Raw genomic sequence first — 20,602 nt, forward strand, 5'->3', positions numbered from 1 at the left:
TGGAAGTTACAAGCTTTGAATATATTCAGGTTCCAAAATGGTCACATAAGGTAGATTCTGCCAGTACAATTGTTGTCTAGGTGGGATGACACATTCCTAGTGCTTCCTGCTCTGCCATCTTCTAGAACCCTCTGTCCATATAACTGTATTTTAGAGTTCTTTATATCATATCTAATAGATGAGATTATCAATTTTCTCTTAATTCTACCATACAACATTTACTTTTTCTGGTCAAGGAAACAAAGTGTTTTTCTTCTTTCAGATTTGGATTCGAGGTATGAAATAATCAACTACGGGAACATGTACATTTATAGAAAACATTCATTTCTTACTCTCCATCAGAGAATTCAATATGGAGAGAAACCCTATGAATGTAAGGAATGAGGAAAGGCCTTTGGTCGTCATACAGACCTTAGAGTACATCAAGTAATTCACACTGGTGAGAAACCCTGTGATTGCCAGGAATGTGGGAAGGCCTGTGATTGCCAGGAATGTGGGAAGTCATCATACAGACCTTAGAATACACAAAAGAATTCACACTGGTGAGAAACCCTATCAATGTGAAGACTGTGGGACAACCTTTAGTCGTCTTACAGACCTTAGAGTACATCAGAGAATTCATACTGGTAAGAAACCCTATGAATGTGAAGAATGTGGGAAGGCCTTCAGTCATGCCACAAACCTTGCTCAACATGGAAGAGTTCATACCGGTGAGAAATCCTATGTGTGTCATGAATGTGGGAAGGCCTTTAGTGAAGTTGGAAGACTTAGGAAACATCAGAGAATTCATACTGGTGAGAAACCCTATGAATGTAAGGAATGTGGGAAGGCCTTCAGTCAAGCCTCAAACCTGGCACAACATGACAGAATTCATACTGGTGAAAAACCCTACAAATGTAAAGAATGTGGGAAGGCCTTTAGTCACACGTCACATCTTGTTAGACGTGAAAGAATTCATACTGGTGAGAAACCCCGTGAATGTAAAGAGTGTGGGAAAGCTTTTAGGAGTAACCATCAACTTACTATACATCATAGATTTCATACTGGTGAGAAACCCTATGAATGTAAGGAGTGTGGGAAGGCTTTTAGTGTGTATGGACGACTGAGTCAGCATGAGAGTATTCACAGTGGTGAGAGACCCTTTCAATGTAACAAATATGGGAAGTCCTTTAGGCTCAGTTCAAGTCTCAAAGTACATCAGAGCATGCATACTGGTGAGAAACCCTTTGAATGTGACAAATGTGGGAAGTCCTTTAGGCTTAGTTCAATCCTTCAAGTATATCAGAGAATTCATACCAGTGAAATACTTTATGGCATATATACATATAATAGACAATGTACAGTATATGAATGAATTATACCACTGAGAAACAGTTGAATGAAGAAAATGTGAGAAGGCTTTTATGCATGGATCAGTTTTTACAGGACATAAAATAATCTATACTGGTATGAACTCTTTTGGAATATAAATGTTTGAAGTTTTTAATTTATGACTCAAGTGTTCAGAGTATTTATGTTGTATTTTATAAAAGAAAGTATTTTATGGCATTCCTCTATGTTTCACTGTTCACTGTGTGGCCAGACTGTGCAGCCAAGGTTAAAAAGGCAGGTAAGTGCCACCCAGGGAAGAGACTGGTACATGGTTTGAGGTTGTGGAAGACAGACTACAAGCACACCAGGCTCAAGTGGTTCAGCATTTACTTAAAGCTAGAGAGGAGAAAGAGTGCATAAGATTGTGCCGCTTGCAATGTGTCAGTCCCCCTAGCCGGCAGTTCCACTGTGCAGCTGATATGGAAGACACTAGCAACTGCACACACCCCACTTTGTGCTGCAGTGACAGGACTTCATCCCTTGACCCCCTGGGGTCTGAAATACATAATGCTGGGAATGTGCTTCAAGGCCACTGACAGATGTGCTTAAGCAGAACAAAAGAGTATACAATAAGTCCAAAACAGGGAAATACAGTCCCACACAAGTCAATAATCCCAGCACAGGCTATGAGGGCTTTTGAATCTCATGGTAGGGAAGTGTTCCAGGCCCAAGGCTCAGTCTTATGTGGCCATGTGAGGGCTGAAAGACTGCATGACGGCCTTTCCCAACACTATTTATGGATTCTCAGAATATTTATACTAAAGGAATATTAAGAGAACACACAAAACCTTGTTTATTTGTTTTATGTATAAAAGCTTTCCAGCACAAATCATTATTAAACTTGAGTAAATTCATATCACAGAAAACCTCTGCTAATGTAACTGACAGACGTAGGAAAGCGTTTAGCCTTTGTACGATCTTACCCATTCTAATTGTCTTTCTACTCCTTGTTTTTTCTCATTTGTATATGGCGATACTAATAATATCTACATTATAGTGGCTGTTAGAACTAAATCAGTTCATTTATGTGGAAAACATAGGAAAGTTTTCGACATAATAGTTCATGTTCGATAAACATTAGCGACTGTTTCTAATACCATTTGTGTTTTGAGATGAAACTCTTATGGGTCTAATGAATTTAGGAACGTTTCATGTAACTGCTTACCCCTTTTTTAATGTGAATTTTTTCTTTCTGAACTACTCTAATAAAATGTAAAAAACCTGAGAGCATCTTCATTCTGAGGTCTTAAGGTGAATCAAACACTTAATCCTTGAATGAAATTTATATTTATACTTTTAGAAAGTGTAAAAAAATGTTAAATTAGCCAATGATTTACATTCCACTTCCACATTTCAAAATTGATTAGAAATTAGCCAAAGGATATCTATTTTGCCATTTCCCCCAAATTTATGAAAAATTAGAAACATAAAGAAAAGCTGAAATAACAGTACAGCAAATATATGTTAATATTATGTCATATGACTTTTCTGTTTTGTATATTTTGCTGCATCATTGGACAGTTGTAAACATCATGATGCTTCACTTTTCAATATATCAAAATGAATCCCCCAAAGAGACAGATTTCTTTTTTTTTGTTTTTTTTTTTTTAGGCGGAGTTTTGCTCTTGTTGCCCAGGTTGGAGTGCAATGGCACGATCTCGGCTCACGGCAACCTCTGCCTCCCGGGTTCAAGTGATTCTCCTGCCTCAGCCTCCTGAGTAGCTGAGATTACAGGCATGAGCCACCATGCCTGGCTAAATTTGTATTTTTAGTAGAGACGGGGTTTTGCCATGTTGGTCAGGGTGGTCTTGAACTCCCCCCGACTTTAGGTGATCCACCTGCCTCGGCCTCCCGAAGTGCTGGGATTACAGGTATGAGCCACCGTGCCCGGCCAAGAGACAGATTTCTAATTACATAAGAAAAATAATAATTTTGGCCAGGTGCGGTGGCTCAAGCCTGTAATCCCAGCACTTTGGGATGCCAAGGTGGGCAGATCACGAGGTCAGGAGATAGAGACCATCCTGGCTAAAACAGTGAAACCCCGTCTCTACTAAAAATACAAAAAATTAGCTGGGCATGGTGGCGGGCACCTGTAGTCCCAGCTACTTGGGAGGCTGAGGCAGGAGAATGGCATGAACCCGGGAGGCAGAGCTCGCAGTGAGCCGAGATTGTGCCACTGCACTCCAGCCTGGGCAACAGAGCGAGACTCTGTCTCAAAAATAATAATAATAATATTTTCATATTCTAATGCCTAACCTGTATTCAAATTTTGAAAATTTATCCAAGTTATATCTTTTTGGTCATTTTCAAACTGGTATTTGCTCTAGTTTATGCCTTTATGATAAAGCATTACTCACTTTTAATTTAGAATAGTGGCTGGAAAACTATGGCCTATAGGCTAATTGCAACCTGCCAGTGGATTTTGTAGTTTTACTGCAACACTACCACATTCACTTGTTTACATGTTTTCTTCTTACTACCATGTCAGAGATAAGTCATTGCAATGAGACCATTTGCAATGGTCACAAAACCTACTATATATAATATCATGACCTTTCTAGAGAACATTTGCCAACTCATTTAAAACAATATCTCTACTGTTTTTTTTTTTCATGAGTTTGGCTTTTTGAAGACCACAGGAAAGTTGTCTAATAGAATGCTGAACATTCTGGGTTGTTTTGTGTGTTTGTGGTTTTGTTTTTTCGTTTGAGACAGGGTCTCGCTCTGTCACCCAGGATGGAGCGCCATGGTGCAATCACAGCTAACTGCAGCCTTGACCTCCTGGACTTAAGCAATCCTCCCACCTCAGCCTCCCAAATAACTGGGACCACAGGTGTGTGCCACTATACCTGGCTAACTTTATTTTTTTGTGGAGACGGGGTCTCTCTATGTTGCCCATGCTGGTCTGGAACTACTGGGCTCAGGGGATCTTCCCACCTCAGCCTCCCAAAGTGGATTACAGGCATGAGCCATCACACCCAACTGTGGATTTTAAAAATTGTTTCATTGTGAAGTCTTATTTTTCTTTATCTTAGTCCTCATAGTTCTAGTATATTTAAAGTTAAACCAAGAGGTTTACTAGGTTATGATTAAGAATTTTCAGCAAGAATATGTCACAGATGATGTGCACACTAAAAAGCCTATAATGTTTGATTTTTTCCAGGACTAAGGATGCTAAGTGTCATCACTTGGTTATAGTGGTGATTGCCTGATCTCTCCAGAATAGAGCCCCATTATAAAGAGCCATTTTACAGTTATTAATCTCAGGGATATTGTGTCACGTCCTTTTAGAAATCTATAATCTTGTGTAAATCCTTAATTAAATATGGAATTAAAAATGGAAATCAGGGCCTCTTCAGAAAGTAATAATAATTAAAGGCCTGTATATTAGAACATGGGGATACTGCCAGACCTTTTTGGGAATTTAATACCCTTCAATGCACACAGGAAACAAAGAGTAAAGGCCAGAATTTGTGTTCACCACTCTATCCCCAGAACCCATTCAATACCTGTTAATGAGCTGGCGTTGATAAACTTGATAAAACAATGAATAAGCATTCAATACACAAAGTTATAAAGATAGCAAAATAAACCCAAAGCCAATACAAAGCAACAGTCAATACAACAGAAGAATTAGAGCCTAGTGATTAGTAAACAAAATAGTACCGTTTCAAACAGTTTTGTTCCCATCAATGAAAAGCAATGAATGCGTCTACAAGTACATTTTTATTGATTGAGAAGTGAACCATTATCTTGAACAAAGGTGTGCCACTGGTCTCCAGGACCACTCAGGCTCAATGATTTGCTGGAAGGACTCCTGGGATCCAGAAGAGCTGCCATACTCAAACTCAAGGCGAAGGATGCAGGCAACAATGAACAATGGGAGAAGGCACTGGACAAAGTCCAGGAGAGACGAGGCACAAGCTTCCAGTTTTCCCCTTCCATTAGAATTGCATGGCAACAGCACTTAATTCTTCCCACCATGGTGTGTGCCAGCATGTGCAAAGTAGTGCCAAACAGGGAATCTCGTCTGAATGTTGGTGTCCGTGGTGCCTGGGTGACTGAACTTAACTCCTGAATTTACTCAGTCTCCAGCCTTCCAGAAGTCAAGCTTATATAGCATGGGCCTTGGGCACACAAAATAGCCATTCATCATAAGTCACATTTTTTGCATAAACTTTGTGGTGACAGTGATACAGCATAGGAAGCACGATAGTCCAAGTACTCCGAGATTATCTCCCAGGGGCCAGTGAAGGGCCAGTCCTCCTGAACACAGGCTTTTCATTGGAATGTATAAGGGTTGAACACCACAGGCCTGCTGAGGTAACCCTTTCCTGCACAGTCAGGCAGTTTTGGGCATTCTTATTCCAGAGAACCTGATTACTAAAGTACCCATGTAATAAATGATAGATAGGGAAAAATCTTGAGGATATAAAAAATATTTCAGAAATATTATTTTTGAAAAAAATCAGGTTACAAGCCACATGTAGAACATGATATTATTTGTAAAACATACACATATTTCAATATACGATTCAGGCCATTATATATAACTAGAATGAAAAAGTCTAGAATATCATACACCCGTATATTAACAGTGTTTATCTTTTTGTTTTGATCTTGGGGTATTTTGGTTAAATATATCATAATTTTTGGTCAGTTGCCGTGCCTTACTTGAAATATATGTATGTAAACTTTTGTGTGTGTGTTTTAAGCGGAAACCTACACTCTCAAAAGCAGAACGTTCACTTTTTAAAACCATGTCGGCTGGGCGCGGTGGCTCACGCCTGTAATCCCAGCACTTTGGGAGGCCGAGGCGGGCGGATCACGAGGTCAGGAGATCGAGACCATCCTGGCTAACACGGTGAAACCCCGTCTCCACTAAAAATACAAAAAATTAGCCGGGCGAGGTGGCAGGCGCCTGTAGTCCCAGCTACTCGGGAGGCTGAGGCAGGAAAATGGCGTGAACCCTGGGGAGCGGAGCTTGCAGTGAGCCGAGATCGCGTCACTGCACTCCAGCCTGGGCAACAGAGCGAGACTCCATCTCAAAAAAAATAAAATAAAATAAAAATAAAAAAATAAAAAATAAAAAATAAAACCATCTCTACTTGATCTTACAGAAAAACAATAAATTTGGATTGTTTTTGCTGAATTACTTGTGTTTCCTTCAGTTTCCTCATAGCTGAACCTCCTCTGAGATTTCTGTCACATCACCTGAATCTGGATAGTGGTCCTTAATACATTGATTCCTAGTCAGAGTTTATTTTACTAGAATATAAGACACCTTAGCAACTACGTCATTTTAGTCTACCACCTCAAATGCTATGATTGCAAGGTCTGTTACACTATAAGCACTTATACCTGTAGGCAAATTATACTTCTAGGAATTCGCTTAAGGAAATGCAATTATGCCTCACTTAGCAACAGGGATACACTCTGAGAAATGTGTGGTTAGGCAATTTTGTCACTGTGCAGACATCACAGAATGTACTTAAACCGTTGGTATAGCCGATTACACACACATCCAGGCTACATGGTATAGCCTATTGCTCCTAGGCTACAAACCTATACGGCATGTTACTGTAGTGAATACTGTAGCCAACTGTAACACAATGGTATTTGTGTATCTAAACATATCTAAACAGAGAAAAGGATCAGTAGAAATATAGTATATAGCCGAGTGTGCTGGTGCACACCTGCAATCCCAGCCACTCTGGAGGATTGCTTGAGCCAGGAGTTCAAGTTCAGGCTGGGCAACATAATGAGATCCCATCTCAAAAAACAAAACAGAAAAACACAGCCTGGGTGTGGTGGCTCATGCCTGTAATCCCAGCACTTTGGGAAGATGAGGCAGGGGGGTTGCTTGAGTGCGGGAGTTCAGGACCAGCCTAGGTGACACGGCAAAACCCCATTTCTACAAAAAACAGAAAAATTAACTGGGCCTGGTGGCAGGCGCCCATGGTCCCAGCTACTCAGGAGGCTGAGGTGGGAGGGTCGCTTGAGCCCGGGAGGCAGAGGCTGCAGTGGGCCGAGATCGTGCCCCTGCACTCCAGCCTGGGCAACAGAGCGAGACTCTGTCTCAAGAGAAAAAAAAAAAAAAAGATAGTATAAAAGATAAAAAATGGTACACCTATGTAGGGCACTTATCATGAATGAAGCTTACAGGACTGGAAGTTGCTCTAAGTGAGCCATTCAGTGGTGAGTGAATGTGAAGACCTAAAATATTTCTATACACTACTGCAGACTTCATGTAAACACTGTACACTTGGGCTACACTAAATTTATACAATAATGTTTTTCTCCAATAACAATCTTAGCCTACTATAACTTGCAACTTAATTTTTACTTTTTGACTTTTGTAATAAGACAGCTTAAAACACACATTATACAGCTGTATAAAAATATTTTCTTTTAAGTCCTTATTCATATACCTTTTTCTATTTTCAAATCTTTTTTGCTTTTTGAACTTTTTTGGTAAAAGCTGAGACACAAACACACACCTTATCCTAGGACTGTGTCAGGATCATCAATATCACTGACTTCCAGCTCCACATCGCGTCCCATGGAAGGTCTTCAGTGGCAATAACACACACAGAGCTGTCATCGTCTATAACAATGCCTCTGGAATCCCTCCTGAAGGACATGCCTGAGGCTATTTTACACTTAACTTTTTCTTGTAAATTGTAGGACTACACTCTAAAATAATGATAAAGAGTATAGTAAACACATAAGCCAGTAACATAGTTATTTATTATCAAAGTATTATATATGTACAGTACATATTATCAAAGTAACTATATACTTTTATACAACTGGCAGCACAGTGTGTTTTACACCAGCATCACCACAAATGTGATGAATGCATTGTGCTATGATGTTATAACAGCTACCACATCACTACGCAACAGGAATTTTTCAGGTCCATTATAATCTTATGGGACCACTGCCACATATGTGATCTGTTGTTCATTGAAACATTATAGCCTATGACTGCATTAGTAAAAATACATAAAATGCATGTACAATGACGTTCAAAAGGTATTTTTGATAACCAAACATTTAAAACAAAAATCTAACAGCAACACATTAATTACTTCGGCTCTGCTATATGACAACAAATACAATATTTTTTTGTTTTGTTTTTTGTTTTTTTTAGATGGAGTCTCACTCTGTAGCCCAAGCTCGAGTGCAGTGGCATGATCTCGGCTCACTGCAACCTGTGCCTCTGGGGCTCAAGTGATTCTCCTGCCTTAGCCTCCCAAGTAGCTGGGACTACAGGTGCATGCCACCATACCCGGTTAATTTTTTTTGTATTTTTAGTAGAGACGGGGTTTTACCATGTTGCCCTGGGTGGTCTTGAACTCCTGAGCTCCAGTGATCCATCTGCCTTGGCCTCCCAAAGTGCTGGGATTACAGGCGTGAGCCACTGTGTCTGGCTCAACATTGTTAATCATATTGATTTTAACCTAGACTAACAAAGAAACATATGCAAGAAGAATCACCGAGGAAGGCAGGTTTAAAATAATAAATTTCCAGCTGGGCAGGGTGACTGACATCTGTAATCCTGCCACTTTGTGAGGCCAAGGTGGGAGGTCTGCTTGAGCTCAGGGGTTCAACACCAGCCGAGGCAATTTAGTGAGACCCTGTCTCTACAAAAAATGAAAAAATTAGCCAGATGTGGTGGTGCATGCTTATGATCCCGGCTACTCAGGAGGCTGAGGTGGGAGGACTGATTGAGCCCAGGAGATAGAGACTGCAGTGAGCCGTGACCGTGCCACTGAACTCCATCCAGCCTGAGTGACCAAGCAAGACCTTGTCTCAGAAAAATAAAAATAGAAATAATGACAAAATATATTTCCATAATTTGAAAATTTTATGCTGTTCAAATTCAGAATAATCGGGTTGATTGTCACAGAGCTCATAGAGTTCATGACATCTGTTCTGTCCTAAGCAGGGCTGGAGTCACCCCAAAAGTGGCAGCAGGGAAGTTCTCAGAAGGAATTCCATCCCAAGATGGAGCCAGCTGGGATCCTAAAGACAGAAGCACTGAAAGTCCGGGCAATCAGAGCAAAGTGTTTACTAGGGGAATTTAAATACACAGGGCCGCGGCCTGAGAGGGATAACGAGAAGAGAGATGTGCCATCCATGTAATGTCCTTAATGAAGGGATTGGGTCATGGAGTTCACATGACAGTTAAAATATTTGGCCCAGGATCTAGTATACGTGTTTAGCAACATGGTTAATCTTTCAGTGCATCAAGCAACAACCTAAAACTAAATCAGTTCTTAGGAATGTGCAAGGCCCTGGTTTGGGTTTAGGCTCGAGCTGAAAACATGCAGCTGGTCAGGTCATAGTGGTCAAAGCATTCTGTTTCTTGGTCAGAGCAAAGAAAGTGGGGGCAGCCGGAGACTCCTACTTTTTTTTTTTTTTTTTGAGACGGAGTCTTGCTCTATCACCCAGGCTGGAGTGCAGTGGCGCCATCTCGGCTCACTGCAACCTCTGCCTCCCAAGTTCAAGCGATTCTCCTGCCTCAGCCTCCCAAGTAGCTGGGACTACAGGCGCCTCCCACCACGCCCAGCTAACTTTTTTGTATTTTTAGTAGAGACAGGGTTTCACTGTGTTAGCCAGGATGGTCTCCATTTCCTGACCTCGTGATCCACCCACCTCGGCCACCCAAAGTGCTGGGAATACAGGCATGAGCCACCACGCCCGTGGTGCCACCTGGCACTTTTTCTGTTGTTGTTTTTTTGAGACGGAGTTTCACTCTTGTTGCCCATTCCCAGGCTGGAGTGCAATGGCGCAATCTCGGCTCACCGCAACCTCCGCCTCCCGGGTTCAAGTTATTCTCCTGCCTCAGCCTTCTGAGTAGATGGGACTACAGGCACCTACCACCACGTCCAGCTAATTTTTGTATTTTTAGTAGAGACAGGGTTTTGCCATGTTGGCCAGGCTGGTCTTGAACTCCTGACCTCAAGTGATCCACCTGCCTCAGCCTCCCAAAGTGCTGGGATTATAGGTGTGAGCCACCACACCCAGCCAAAATATTCACATTGGTTTTTACTGTACAAAGGTATTATGGATGATGTCTCTCCTTTATGTTTATTTCCAATTTTTCTCAGATATTATTAATTTTTATAAGGAAATTACTAAAGAACAAGGATTTCTTGTCAGGTCCTGTTTTTCTCTTATATTGTAAGACCTAAAATTTCATCTGTTATCTTAACACCTTTGAGCCTCACCGGGTCCCAAAGGCCTAACCTAACACCTTTGAGCCTCACCGGGTCCCAAAGGCCTAACCATGAGTTTCCCTGCTCTCATCAGATATGCCCCCTACCCAGCAAGAAAGGCTCCCAGCCAGTTAGTTCCTTCGAAGGCCAGACCAGCTATATCCCACCTGGTCCTCAAGCTAATGGAGTTCACCTCCCTGCCAGCCCATGAAACCAATGAAGGAAGATAATCTCATTCTCCCATGGAAACCAGGGGGCACCTCATCCTCTTACTATTACAAAACCTGCCTCTCACAGCCCCTGCTGAGGTAGTCTACTTCCAAGTGCAATCTTCCTGCAGATGTGGTAACTTTCTTTCTTTGGGATATGCATTTTTATGTGATTAATAAGCTGCTGTCAATCTCATCTGTCCAGTTTCCAGGTGTCATGTGTCAGACACCTCCAGAACCATAGGGCAAGACTCTGTCACCACAAGAGAAAAGAGGTGGGCAAAACACTTTCCAACTCTTTTTTTTTTTTTTGAGATGGAGTTTCACTCTGTTGCTCAGGCTGGAGCGCCACTCTGTTACCCAGGCTGGAGTGCAGTGGCACGATCTTGGCTCACTGCAACCTCTGCCTCCTGGGTTCAACTGATTCTCCCGACTCAGCCTCCCAAGTATATAGGATTACAGGTGCTTGCCACCACGCCCGGCTAATTTTTGTATTTTCAGTAGTTGGGGTTTCACCATGTTGGCCAGGCTGGTCTCGAACTCCTGACCTCAATTGATCCACCCACCTCGGCCTCCCAAAATGCTGGGATTACAGGCATGAGCCACCATGCCTGGCTCCAACTCATTTTTAGTTCCATTTCAGAGCTTTCAGTATCCATCATGCATGGTTTTATAAAACTCAAACTTCAAATAAGGCACTAAATCATGTTCTCAGTCTAGTTTAATGCATGGTCTGAAGTTGAGCTACTCAAAATAATTTTGGAAAAGTGTCTGTGGCTGAAATTTCATTTTGCTAAGCATACAAACCTAAATTGAATATTATTTTAGTGTTGTCCTATTTGTAAGGGAGATCAGGCAAAAAAATTAAAGGTGTGGAATCTCTATTGAGCCTTGATTTACAGGGAAAAGGACTGTTTGAGATGACTTTTCAGGTTAAGAGAAAATGGACTATTAGAGTAAAAAGAATTTGAGTTAAAATGAATTTTGTTGGTTCAGGAAACAGATACACACTGGTGTGAAAATGTAAAATGGTACAATCATGATGAGAAATTTGTCAGTGTCACAAGTTAAAATGCACATAGCAAATCTACTTTTGAGAATTAATATAAAAACGTACAAATATGTAAACTAATGTTTACGCAAGTATATTGCTTGGAGCATTGCTTTTAAGAAAACCTAGGGGCTAGGTGCAGTGGCTCCTGCCTATAATCCCAGCACTTTGAGAGGCCAAGATGGGCAGATCACTTGAGGTCAGGAGTTTGAGACCAGCCCGGCCAACATGGTGAAACCCCGTCTCTACTAAAAAATACAAAAAAATTAGCGAAGTGTGGTGGTGCATGCCTGTAATCCCAGCTACTGGGGGGCTGAGTCAGGAGAATAGCTTGAACCCAGGAGGCAGAGGTTGCAGTGAGCTGGGATTGCAACAGTGCCAGCCTAGGAGACAGAGCAAGACTCTGTTTCAAAAAGAAAGAAAGAAAAGAAAAGAAAAGAAAAGAAAGAAAGAAAGAAAGAAAGAAAGAAAGAAAGAAAGAAAGAAAGAAAGAAAGAAAGAAAGAAAGAAAACATAGGAAATTCCTTAATATACAGTAGGAGAAGGCATGTTTCTTAAACTAGGATGCAGCCGTACTGGGGCCTTTGGCATTGTTGAAAATGACATTCCTTAAGTACTGATTTGGAACTACGTTTACATGAAGAAAACGAAATATGTACTTATATATGTGTTGTGGAAAGTCTGGGACCCTGAACGGAGGGACCAGCTGAAGCCACAGCAGAAGAACATAAATTGTGAAGATTTCATGGACATTTATCAGTTCCCAAAATTAATACTTTTATAATTTCTTACGCCTGTCTTTACTGCAATCTCTGAACATAAATTGTGAAGATTTCATGGACATTTATTAGTTCCCAAATTAATGCTTTTATAATTTCTTATGCCGTCTTACTTTAATCTCTTAATCCCGTCATCTTTGTAAGCTGAGGATGTATGACACCTCAGGACCCTGTGACGATTGTGTTAACTGTACAAATTGTAAAACGTGTGTTTCAACAATATGAAATCTGATTGTAAAACATGGGTGTTTGAACAATATGAAATCAGTGCACCCTGAAAAAGAACAGAATAACAGCGATTTTCAGGGAACAAGGGAGATAACCATAAGGTCTGACTGCCTGCAGGGTCAGGCAGAATAGAGCCATATTTTTCTTCTTGCAGGGAGCCTATAAATGGACGTTTGAGTAGGAGAAATATCGCTGAATTCTTTTCCCAGCAGGGAATATTAATAATTGATACCCTGGGGAAGGAATGCATTCCCGGGGGTAGGTCTATAGACGGCCGCTCTGGGAATGTCTGTCTTATGTGGTTGAGATAAGGTCTGAAATATGCCCTGGTCTCCTACAGTACCCTAAGGCTTACTAGGATTGGGAAATTCCAGCCTAGTAAATTCTAGTCAGACTGGTTGTCTGCTCTCGAACCCTGTTTCCTGTTAAGATGTTTATCAAGACAATGCGTGCATAGTGGGACACGGACCCTCATCAGTAATTCTAATTTTGTCCTTGCCTTGTGATCTTTTATTGCCCTTTGAAGCATGTGATCTTTGTGACTTACTTCCTGTTCGTACATCCGCTCCCCTTCCAGAATCCCTAATAAAAACTTGCTGGTTTTGCGGCTCAGGGGCATCACGGAACCTGCCGATATGTGATGTCACCCCTAGAGGCCTAGCTGTAAAATTTCTCTCTTTGTACTCTTTCTCTTTATTTCTCACACCGGCCAACACTTAGGGAAAATAGAAAAGAACCTACGTTGAAATATTGGGGGCTGGTTCCCCCGAAATATATGCATGTTACATATATGTATATTTGGAATTATATATGGATATAAATACATTTGTATGTGTGTGTATATGTGCATATTTTTATATAAAAATACCTTCTCTGGAAGGATATATACCAAAATAAAAATGTTGACTCTAAGGTTAGCTACTGTATGACTGGAACATGTGGAAGGAAAGGCTGCTTATCTTTTTACTTAAACGTTTTCATACCTATTGAACTGTTATTCTATGTATGCATTACATATTTAAAATATGTAATAATGCTGATGACTAAAACATAGGCATCCTTTGATGAGTACGTTTCCCATTTGCTCAATGTCCTCATGAACATAAATACATATAAACACAACCTTGGTTCCTTTTTTTTTTTAAGACAAGGTCTCCCTCTGTCACCAAGGTTAGAGTGGCACTGCAGCCTCGACTTCCCAGGCTCAAGCCGTCCTCCCACCTCAGCCTCCTGAGTAGCTGGGACCACAGGTTCGAATCTTTTTATTTTTTGCAGAGTCAGGGTCTTGCTATGTTGCCCATGCTGGTGGCGAACTCCCAGGCTCAAGCAATCCTCCCACCTCCGCCTCCCAAAGTGCTGGCATTACAGGCATGAGCCACCACGCCTGGCTCAATTCTTCTGACAGCACCTTCTACCCAGATTTTGGGTGTTTGGCCACAATTTATCTTCACTGTCTTGGGATCTCATGACCAGGCATTACCAATGAAAGATGTTTCTCCAGTCTATGGGCTTTAAAATGCAGCAAAGCCCATCCATGCAAAATACAAAAAGTATTACACAAGCGTACAGAATTGTACATTATAAACCTACCTTCAGGAGTTTATACCAACTCAAGCGCGCGTTGTTACTCGGGGTCACAGCACTGATTCTACAGGGCAGTCATCACACACGTCTGAGGCCTCAGAAGAGCGTCGAAGTCACCTTTCAGCCTACCCCAGCCAGGTTCCACTCAGACTCGCCTCCTGAGGCCCTAAGAACACAGGAACACCGCCCTTGACCTAGCGTCAGAAACGCTCCCTCAAGGGTTGGCCGCTCTGCGCATGCGCACCCCTAGCCCAGGCTGCAACTCCCAGAAGCCTCCGGGACTCGGCGGTGGGCGTGGCGGGCGGTCGCCGTGGTCACCACCGCTTTTCTCAGAGGTTTTAACGCCCCTAGACTTCATTTCCCGACAGGGACTGCGGGTCTGGATATTCCGTCGTGGACTACGTTTCCCACTGACGACGGAGAAAACTTGGACCTTTGGCTCCGCACTGCGTGTGACCTGCAGTCACCTGAGCAAGAAGGCGGCGTGGGTCGCTGCGGGAGCCCCTACAGCCCCAGCCCGCAGCCCACGTGGCACCCTACATGGCTGTGAGAGTGGGGCTGCTGGAGGCGTTCAGAGCGCGGAGGCCCCGGGCGCGGGCCGGGCTCTCTCCCGCCTCCTCAGGCCCGGGGGTGCTGGAACTGCCGAGGTGGGGGCTCATCTTTGGGAGACAGGTGGGGAGTGTGAGAGACCGCGCAGCGGCGACAGGGCCGGGCGTGCCTGTGTGACGTGGGTGCAGCTGTGGGACTGTGAGGGGTGCGTGGTCGACCTTGTGTAACCTGGATGTGCAGTGCGTGTCCTTTGCAAAGCGTGCGTTGCTGTGACTCCGTGGCGTCAGCAACCCTTCCCTGCTGTTTCCTTTGTCCTCCTCTCAGTCAAGTATGACTGCCACAGAGAAATGGTCCCATCCAGGAAATCAGATATTGAGTCCTACCTGAGTTTCCAGCAAGAAGGTACGGACTTGCTGTTAGGTTAGGAATTATGGATCAGGAATTGCCCTGAGATGGGGTCCTGGTAACAAATAGACTCTAGGATAGGATTCCCTCCTGGGGATTGCGGCAGAGTGTACTTGCAAGTGGAGCCTTGAAGGGTAAGATCATAAATGTTCTACATTGTGGTGACTCTGGAATTTGCAGTATTTGGGACAATACAGTTACTAAAAAGACATGATTGCGTCCTTTAAAATGTTTATTATCTGTCAGTGAAGGTAATATCTGAATAGGATTAATATGTGTTAGGCAGTGTGTGATCCTACCTCGTGAATTCGCTGGAAATACACTTCAGTCTATTACAACAGGATATGAACAAATTATACCAATCCTGTTGAACCTATGGCAATAAATAGATTTGTGCTGTAACTTTCGTGGCTCACAGTTTCCTTCTAATTAGGTTAGATGCAAAATGAAAGTATTATAATAGAATAAAGTAATTCGGCCGGGCGTGGTGGCTCACACCTGTAATCCCAGGACTTTGGGAGGCGGAGGCGGGCGGATCACGAGGTCAAGAGATCGAGACCATCCTGGCCAACATGGTGAAACCCCATCTGTACTAAAGATACAAAAATTAGCTGGGCGTGGTGGCGTGGGCCCAGTCCGAGTAGCTGGGACTACTCGGGAGGCTGAGGCAGGAGAATCGCTTGAACCCAGGAGGTGGAGTTTGCAGTGAGCCGAGATCCCGCTACTGCACTCCAGCCTGGCGACAGATCGAGACTCCATCTCAAAAATAAAAATAAAACAAAATAATAATAATTCAGAAGCTGTCTGAGGGGACATGACTTATCTGACAGGCTTAGAAACAAAATAAACCTTTTTGTCCAGAAGATCTGAAATAAAGCTGTGTGGTGACGGCCATCAGTTTATTCAAAAGATTACTCAGGGACTACTCCCCATTTTTTCAAGACAGAATTCTGTCATACCTGAGAAGAAATGATCAAGTAAGTTCAGATAATAGGATCCAAAGGAAACAAAAGATAAGACATTTAGTATAACAACGTAAATGTAGAGGACAAAGACATTGTCTCAAGTCCCTTTCTTTTGGGGGAACATCTTCCTGTTAACAACAACAACAAAAACTAAAAAAGCCCAGATGTATTTCAAGTTAACCTATTGTTATTATTGGAATAATTATGAACAAGGCTTTAAAAATTAAAATCAAGGTCAAACAAAAAGAAAAATAGTGTTAATAGGTGGCCATATAACCTTCCAAATTTTTGTTTACTGATTTCAGTAATCGTCTGCTTCTCTGTATTGATAGTCATATGTTTTATAATAATGATTATATTGGCCAACCTGATTTTTCTATTGACAGTAATATCTGAAATATTTCCTGTGTCCTTAAGTATTTTTCACAGCTTCCCATTTTACATGTACGATGGTCTGCCATATCTAGTAAGCTTTGTCAGATCCAAAATACTAAATGCTGCCTTTCTGTCTCCAGTGTCTTTGCTCAGTTCAAAAGCCACAGAAGAAGTTCTGGACGATGTGGGCCTTCAATCTTGTAAGATGGGAATAGAAAGAAGAGGATCTACTCAGACCAGGACCCTGCTGCCCAATCTCAGGTCTACATCTGCCTCACCAAAATAATACAGTGGCCAGAAACCTCCCTGCTAACATCATAGTTTGTCTGTGATGCAGAAATGCCTCTGTTTTGTTGTTGTTTTGTTTTTGTAGAGACAGGGTCTTGCTCTGTCACCTAGGTTGGAGTGCACTGGCACAATCATAGTTCACTGCAGCCTTGAACTCCTGGACTCAAGCGATCCTACCGCCTCAGCCTCCCAAGTAGCTGGGATTATAGGCATGTGCCATCATGCCCAGCTGATTTTTATTTTGTAGAGACTGGGTCTCACTATGTTGCCCAGGCTGGCCTTGAACTCTTGACCTCAAGCGATCTTCCTGCCTCAGCCTCCCCAGTTGCTGGGATTACAGGCGTGAGCCATCATGCCTGGCCCCAGAAATGCTTCTCTTCTATGACTTTGTCCAGTGGAGACCTCTGTGATTTGGGGGAGGAAATAGATTTATCCAGAACCCCAATTTGCCCGAATTATGTATGATGGGAAATAGTTTGAGACCTGGAATGGAAGAGCATCACAGCAATATTAAGTAACTTAAGGTCTGTCAGGAACACTAATGCAAAACTGGTCTCAAGGTCTTTCTTCTTCCTCCAGCTCTGGCTTTCTGGATCTGTGCTTCTCTGGTAGAGGAACCCTGAGGACTGATCTACTCTTGCAGTTCTAAAACCATGGCCCATGTAAGTTCACGTTTTTCTCCTTGTTGAAATATGTGTGTGTTGGCCAGGCACGGTGGCTCAGGCCTGTCATCCCAACACTTTGGGAGGCCAAGGCGGGTGGATCACCTGAGGTCAGGAGTTTGACACCAGCCTGACCAACATGGTGAAACCCTGTCTCTACTAAAAATACAAAAACAGCCCAGCATGATGGCAGATGCCTGTAATCCCAGCTACTCAGGAGGCTGAGGCAGGAGAATCGTTTGAACCTGGGAGGCAGAGGTTGTAGTGAGCCAAGATTGTGCCACTACACTCCAGCCTGGACAAGAGTGAAACTTGGTCTCAAAAAAAAAAAAAAAAAAGAAATATGTGTGTGTTTTTAGGTCATGAAGGTATTTTTATTAATTTTCCTGAAATTTCCTACCAGGAGAGGTTCATCAAATAACATGCTTCCAGCTCTTATTCTTCCAGTTCCCAGCATCCACCCAATATGTCCCATTATAAACTTCCTTTGTTCATGTAATTACTGAGCAAATTATTCAGCATGTCTTAAGAGCCCTCTCTCAAGGGCAGTGGTGGAGTTAAGTCCTTTTAAGTAAAGATTTGTGCTTTTTGGGTCAAGTCTAGTTTGGTAAGATAGAGTCAATGGTTGTATTTGACCATCCATAACAAACTTAAATTATCACCGACTGGAGATTTCCAGGAAGTGAAGATGGAAATTTGGTATTGAATGATCAAACTCAGTCATTCATTGGGTGAAATCTCATGCTTTGTGTGGTTCAGTAAATGACTGGGGACTTGCAAACTTGGAGGTTATGGATTTTGGCAAGAAACCCCTCAGGAATAAATATCAGGACTATTCTGATGTTGGATGGAACCTACTAAATTTAGATGACATGTATATAATTCATTATCCTTCCTTAGTATTCTTTAACTCAATGCATTTATCTATTATTACATAACAAATTAGACCAAAACTTAATGGCTTAAGACAGCAAACATTTATCTCACAGTTTCTTTGGATCAGAAATCCAGACATGGCTTAGCTTGCCTCTCTGGCTCTCGATCTCCTACAAGGAGATCCAGGTTTTGGTCAGGACTACAGTCATCTTAAGGCTTAACTTGGGGTGGATCTTTTTCTAAGCTCACTCAACTAGTTGTTAACCGGATCCAGTTTCTCACAGGCTTCAGACTGACAGTCTTAGTTCCTCATTCGCTGTTGCCTGGAAGCTGCTCTTGGTTTATTGTCATGTGGGTCTGTCCATAGAATAGCTTAAAACATGGTAGCTGTGTTTTAATCAGTGAGCAAATGAGACATCAAGAGAGGGAGAGAAATACAGAAAAAGTGCTGAAGTAACATTTCAGCACTGTAGCTATTCTGCTTATTAAGAGCAAGTCACTTGGTTCAGCCCACGTGCAAGGGAAGGAGATTACACAAGCACGTAATACTAGGGGATGGGGATATTTGGTAACCTATATAGCAAGCCAGGTGCTCAGTGAGAGATGGTAGAGAGCCACAAAAGAGAATGTCATTATAAGTAGCAAGTGAACACAGAATCCTAGAACTGGGGAAGATCTTAAAAATGTTGTGTATCCTAACTGCATTGTAAACAACTAAGTCTGATATTGCCCTAAGATATAGTTCTCATGTGCCCCCAAAATACATGGATTTGTCAAAACAAGAGAAAAATGCTTATGGTGAGATCCGATGTAATGAAGTATTTAATGCTTGAGAGAATTCTTAATTTTATGTAAACCCTGTTTTCTAAAATCAAGGCCAGGTGCTGTAATCCCTGTAATCCCAGGTGTTCACACCTGTAATCTCACCACTTAGGAAGGCTGATATGGGAGGATTGCTTGAGACCAGGAGTTCAAGACCAGCCTGGCCAACACAGCAAGACCCTGTCTCTATTAAAAATAATAATAATCAAATGAGACTTTATACTTCATTTGGGGAAAATATCTGATTAAATTTTTTGCTCCTCTTAAAAGCAAAAATTTTCCCCAGCAACTCATATGTATTTAAAAATTTATATGGCAGATACCAATCAGACATTATGCTTATATTCACTGTTTACTTTCATAGGCAAACATTATTATTTTATTTATTCCCAAATGGTGCAAGTATTTTAGAGTATGCCACATAGTTTTCTATATGCCAGCAGTCTTTTTCAAAAATATGTATACATTCCACTTCAGTCCCCCTCATACTGTAAATTTGTAGACAACATGCTTGTTACATTGCTCTCTTCCTGCAATACAGTCCTTATTTCCCCTCCATCCATCTTGAAAGTATTCCTTTAATTTCTCCAGTAACAGTATGGGTTTGCCGTTTCGGGCATCAATGACATTCAGGGATGTGGCCATAGACTTCTCGCAGCAGGAGTGGGAATGTCTCGACCGTGTTCAGAAGACCTTGTATTGGGATGTGATGATGGAGAACTGTAGTAACTTGGTATGTTTTCTGCCTCAGACAATTTAGGATAACTTTGAATCTGCTCTCTAGGATGATTTTTCATTGTGATTTTTAGGGCTGTCTTTCAAGAGACTAGTTAAATTTCTTTTCCCTTTTCCCCAAAGAAGTGGTTTGGGCTTTGTTGGGTAGGAAGTGACAGCTTCACTAGACATACTCATCTTCCCTGTCCCTCAGTGATGTTCAAACTTTTCTCTGGTCACAGTTACAGTTGTCTTTCTTCTTTTATAAGGAAGGGCTAGATTAGGATTCAGCAGCCTATATTATATAACCACTGTAAAAGGATCCAGGTTTCCTATTTATTTATGCTCCGAATTACTGTGGATACTCCATTATAGCATCTGATCCACTTGCAGATTACCTTGACATAGGATCCTGAATTGCTCTAATTATCAAAAGAACCTTTATAATGTATATAGCTTTGGATTAGATAAATTGAATTCATTTAAAACTGAAGCAA

At 42.0% G+C, this 20,602-nt stretch overlaps 2 long non-coding RNA genes across 8 annotated transcripts in view; one reads left to right on the top strand and one right to left on the bottom strand.

Moving 5' to 3' along the window:
* Positions 1-16,291, bottom strand: LOC129528522 (uncharacterized). 2 transcript variants are annotated; one of them, XR_008673798.2, is made up of 4 exons: positions 16,253-16,291; positions 14,456-14,615; positions 7,872-8,067; positions 1-5,498 (listed from the first exon to the last, which is right to left on the bottom strand). It is a non-coding gene; the product is annotated as an uncharacterized lncRNA (long non-coding RNA). The 2 variants fall into 2 exon arrangements; XR_010132150.1 differs by lacking the exon at positions 16,253-16,291 and having other exon boundaries at positions 14,456-14,754.
* Positions 15,008-20,602, top strand: part of LOC129528521 (uncharacterized) — an 18,079-nt gene continuing 12,484 nt past the window's right edge. For 2 of the 6 annotated variants that reach the window (XR_010132149.1, XR_010132148.1), the window contains exons 1-4: positions 15,008-15,096; positions 16,884-17,004; positions 17,611-17,693; positions 19,983-20,124. This is a non-coding gene — a long non-coding RNA (uncharacterized lncRNA). Of the gene's footprint in view, positions 15,122-16,883; positions 17,005-17,610; positions 20,125-20,602 lie in introns of all 6 variants that reach the window. The other 4 variants (XR_010132144.1, XR_010132146.1, XR_010132145.1 and 1 more) reach the window with 4 other exon arrangements.

Source organism: Gorilla gorilla, chromosome 20, assembly GCF_029281585.2.
Source record: "Gorilla gorilla gorilla isolate KB3781 chromosome 20, NHGRI_mGorGor1-v2.1_pri, whole genome shotgun sequence".
In the NCBI taxonomy this organism is placed as follows: domain Eukaryota; kingdom Metazoa; phylum Chordata; class Mammalia; order Primates; family Hominidae; genus Gorilla; species Gorilla gorilla.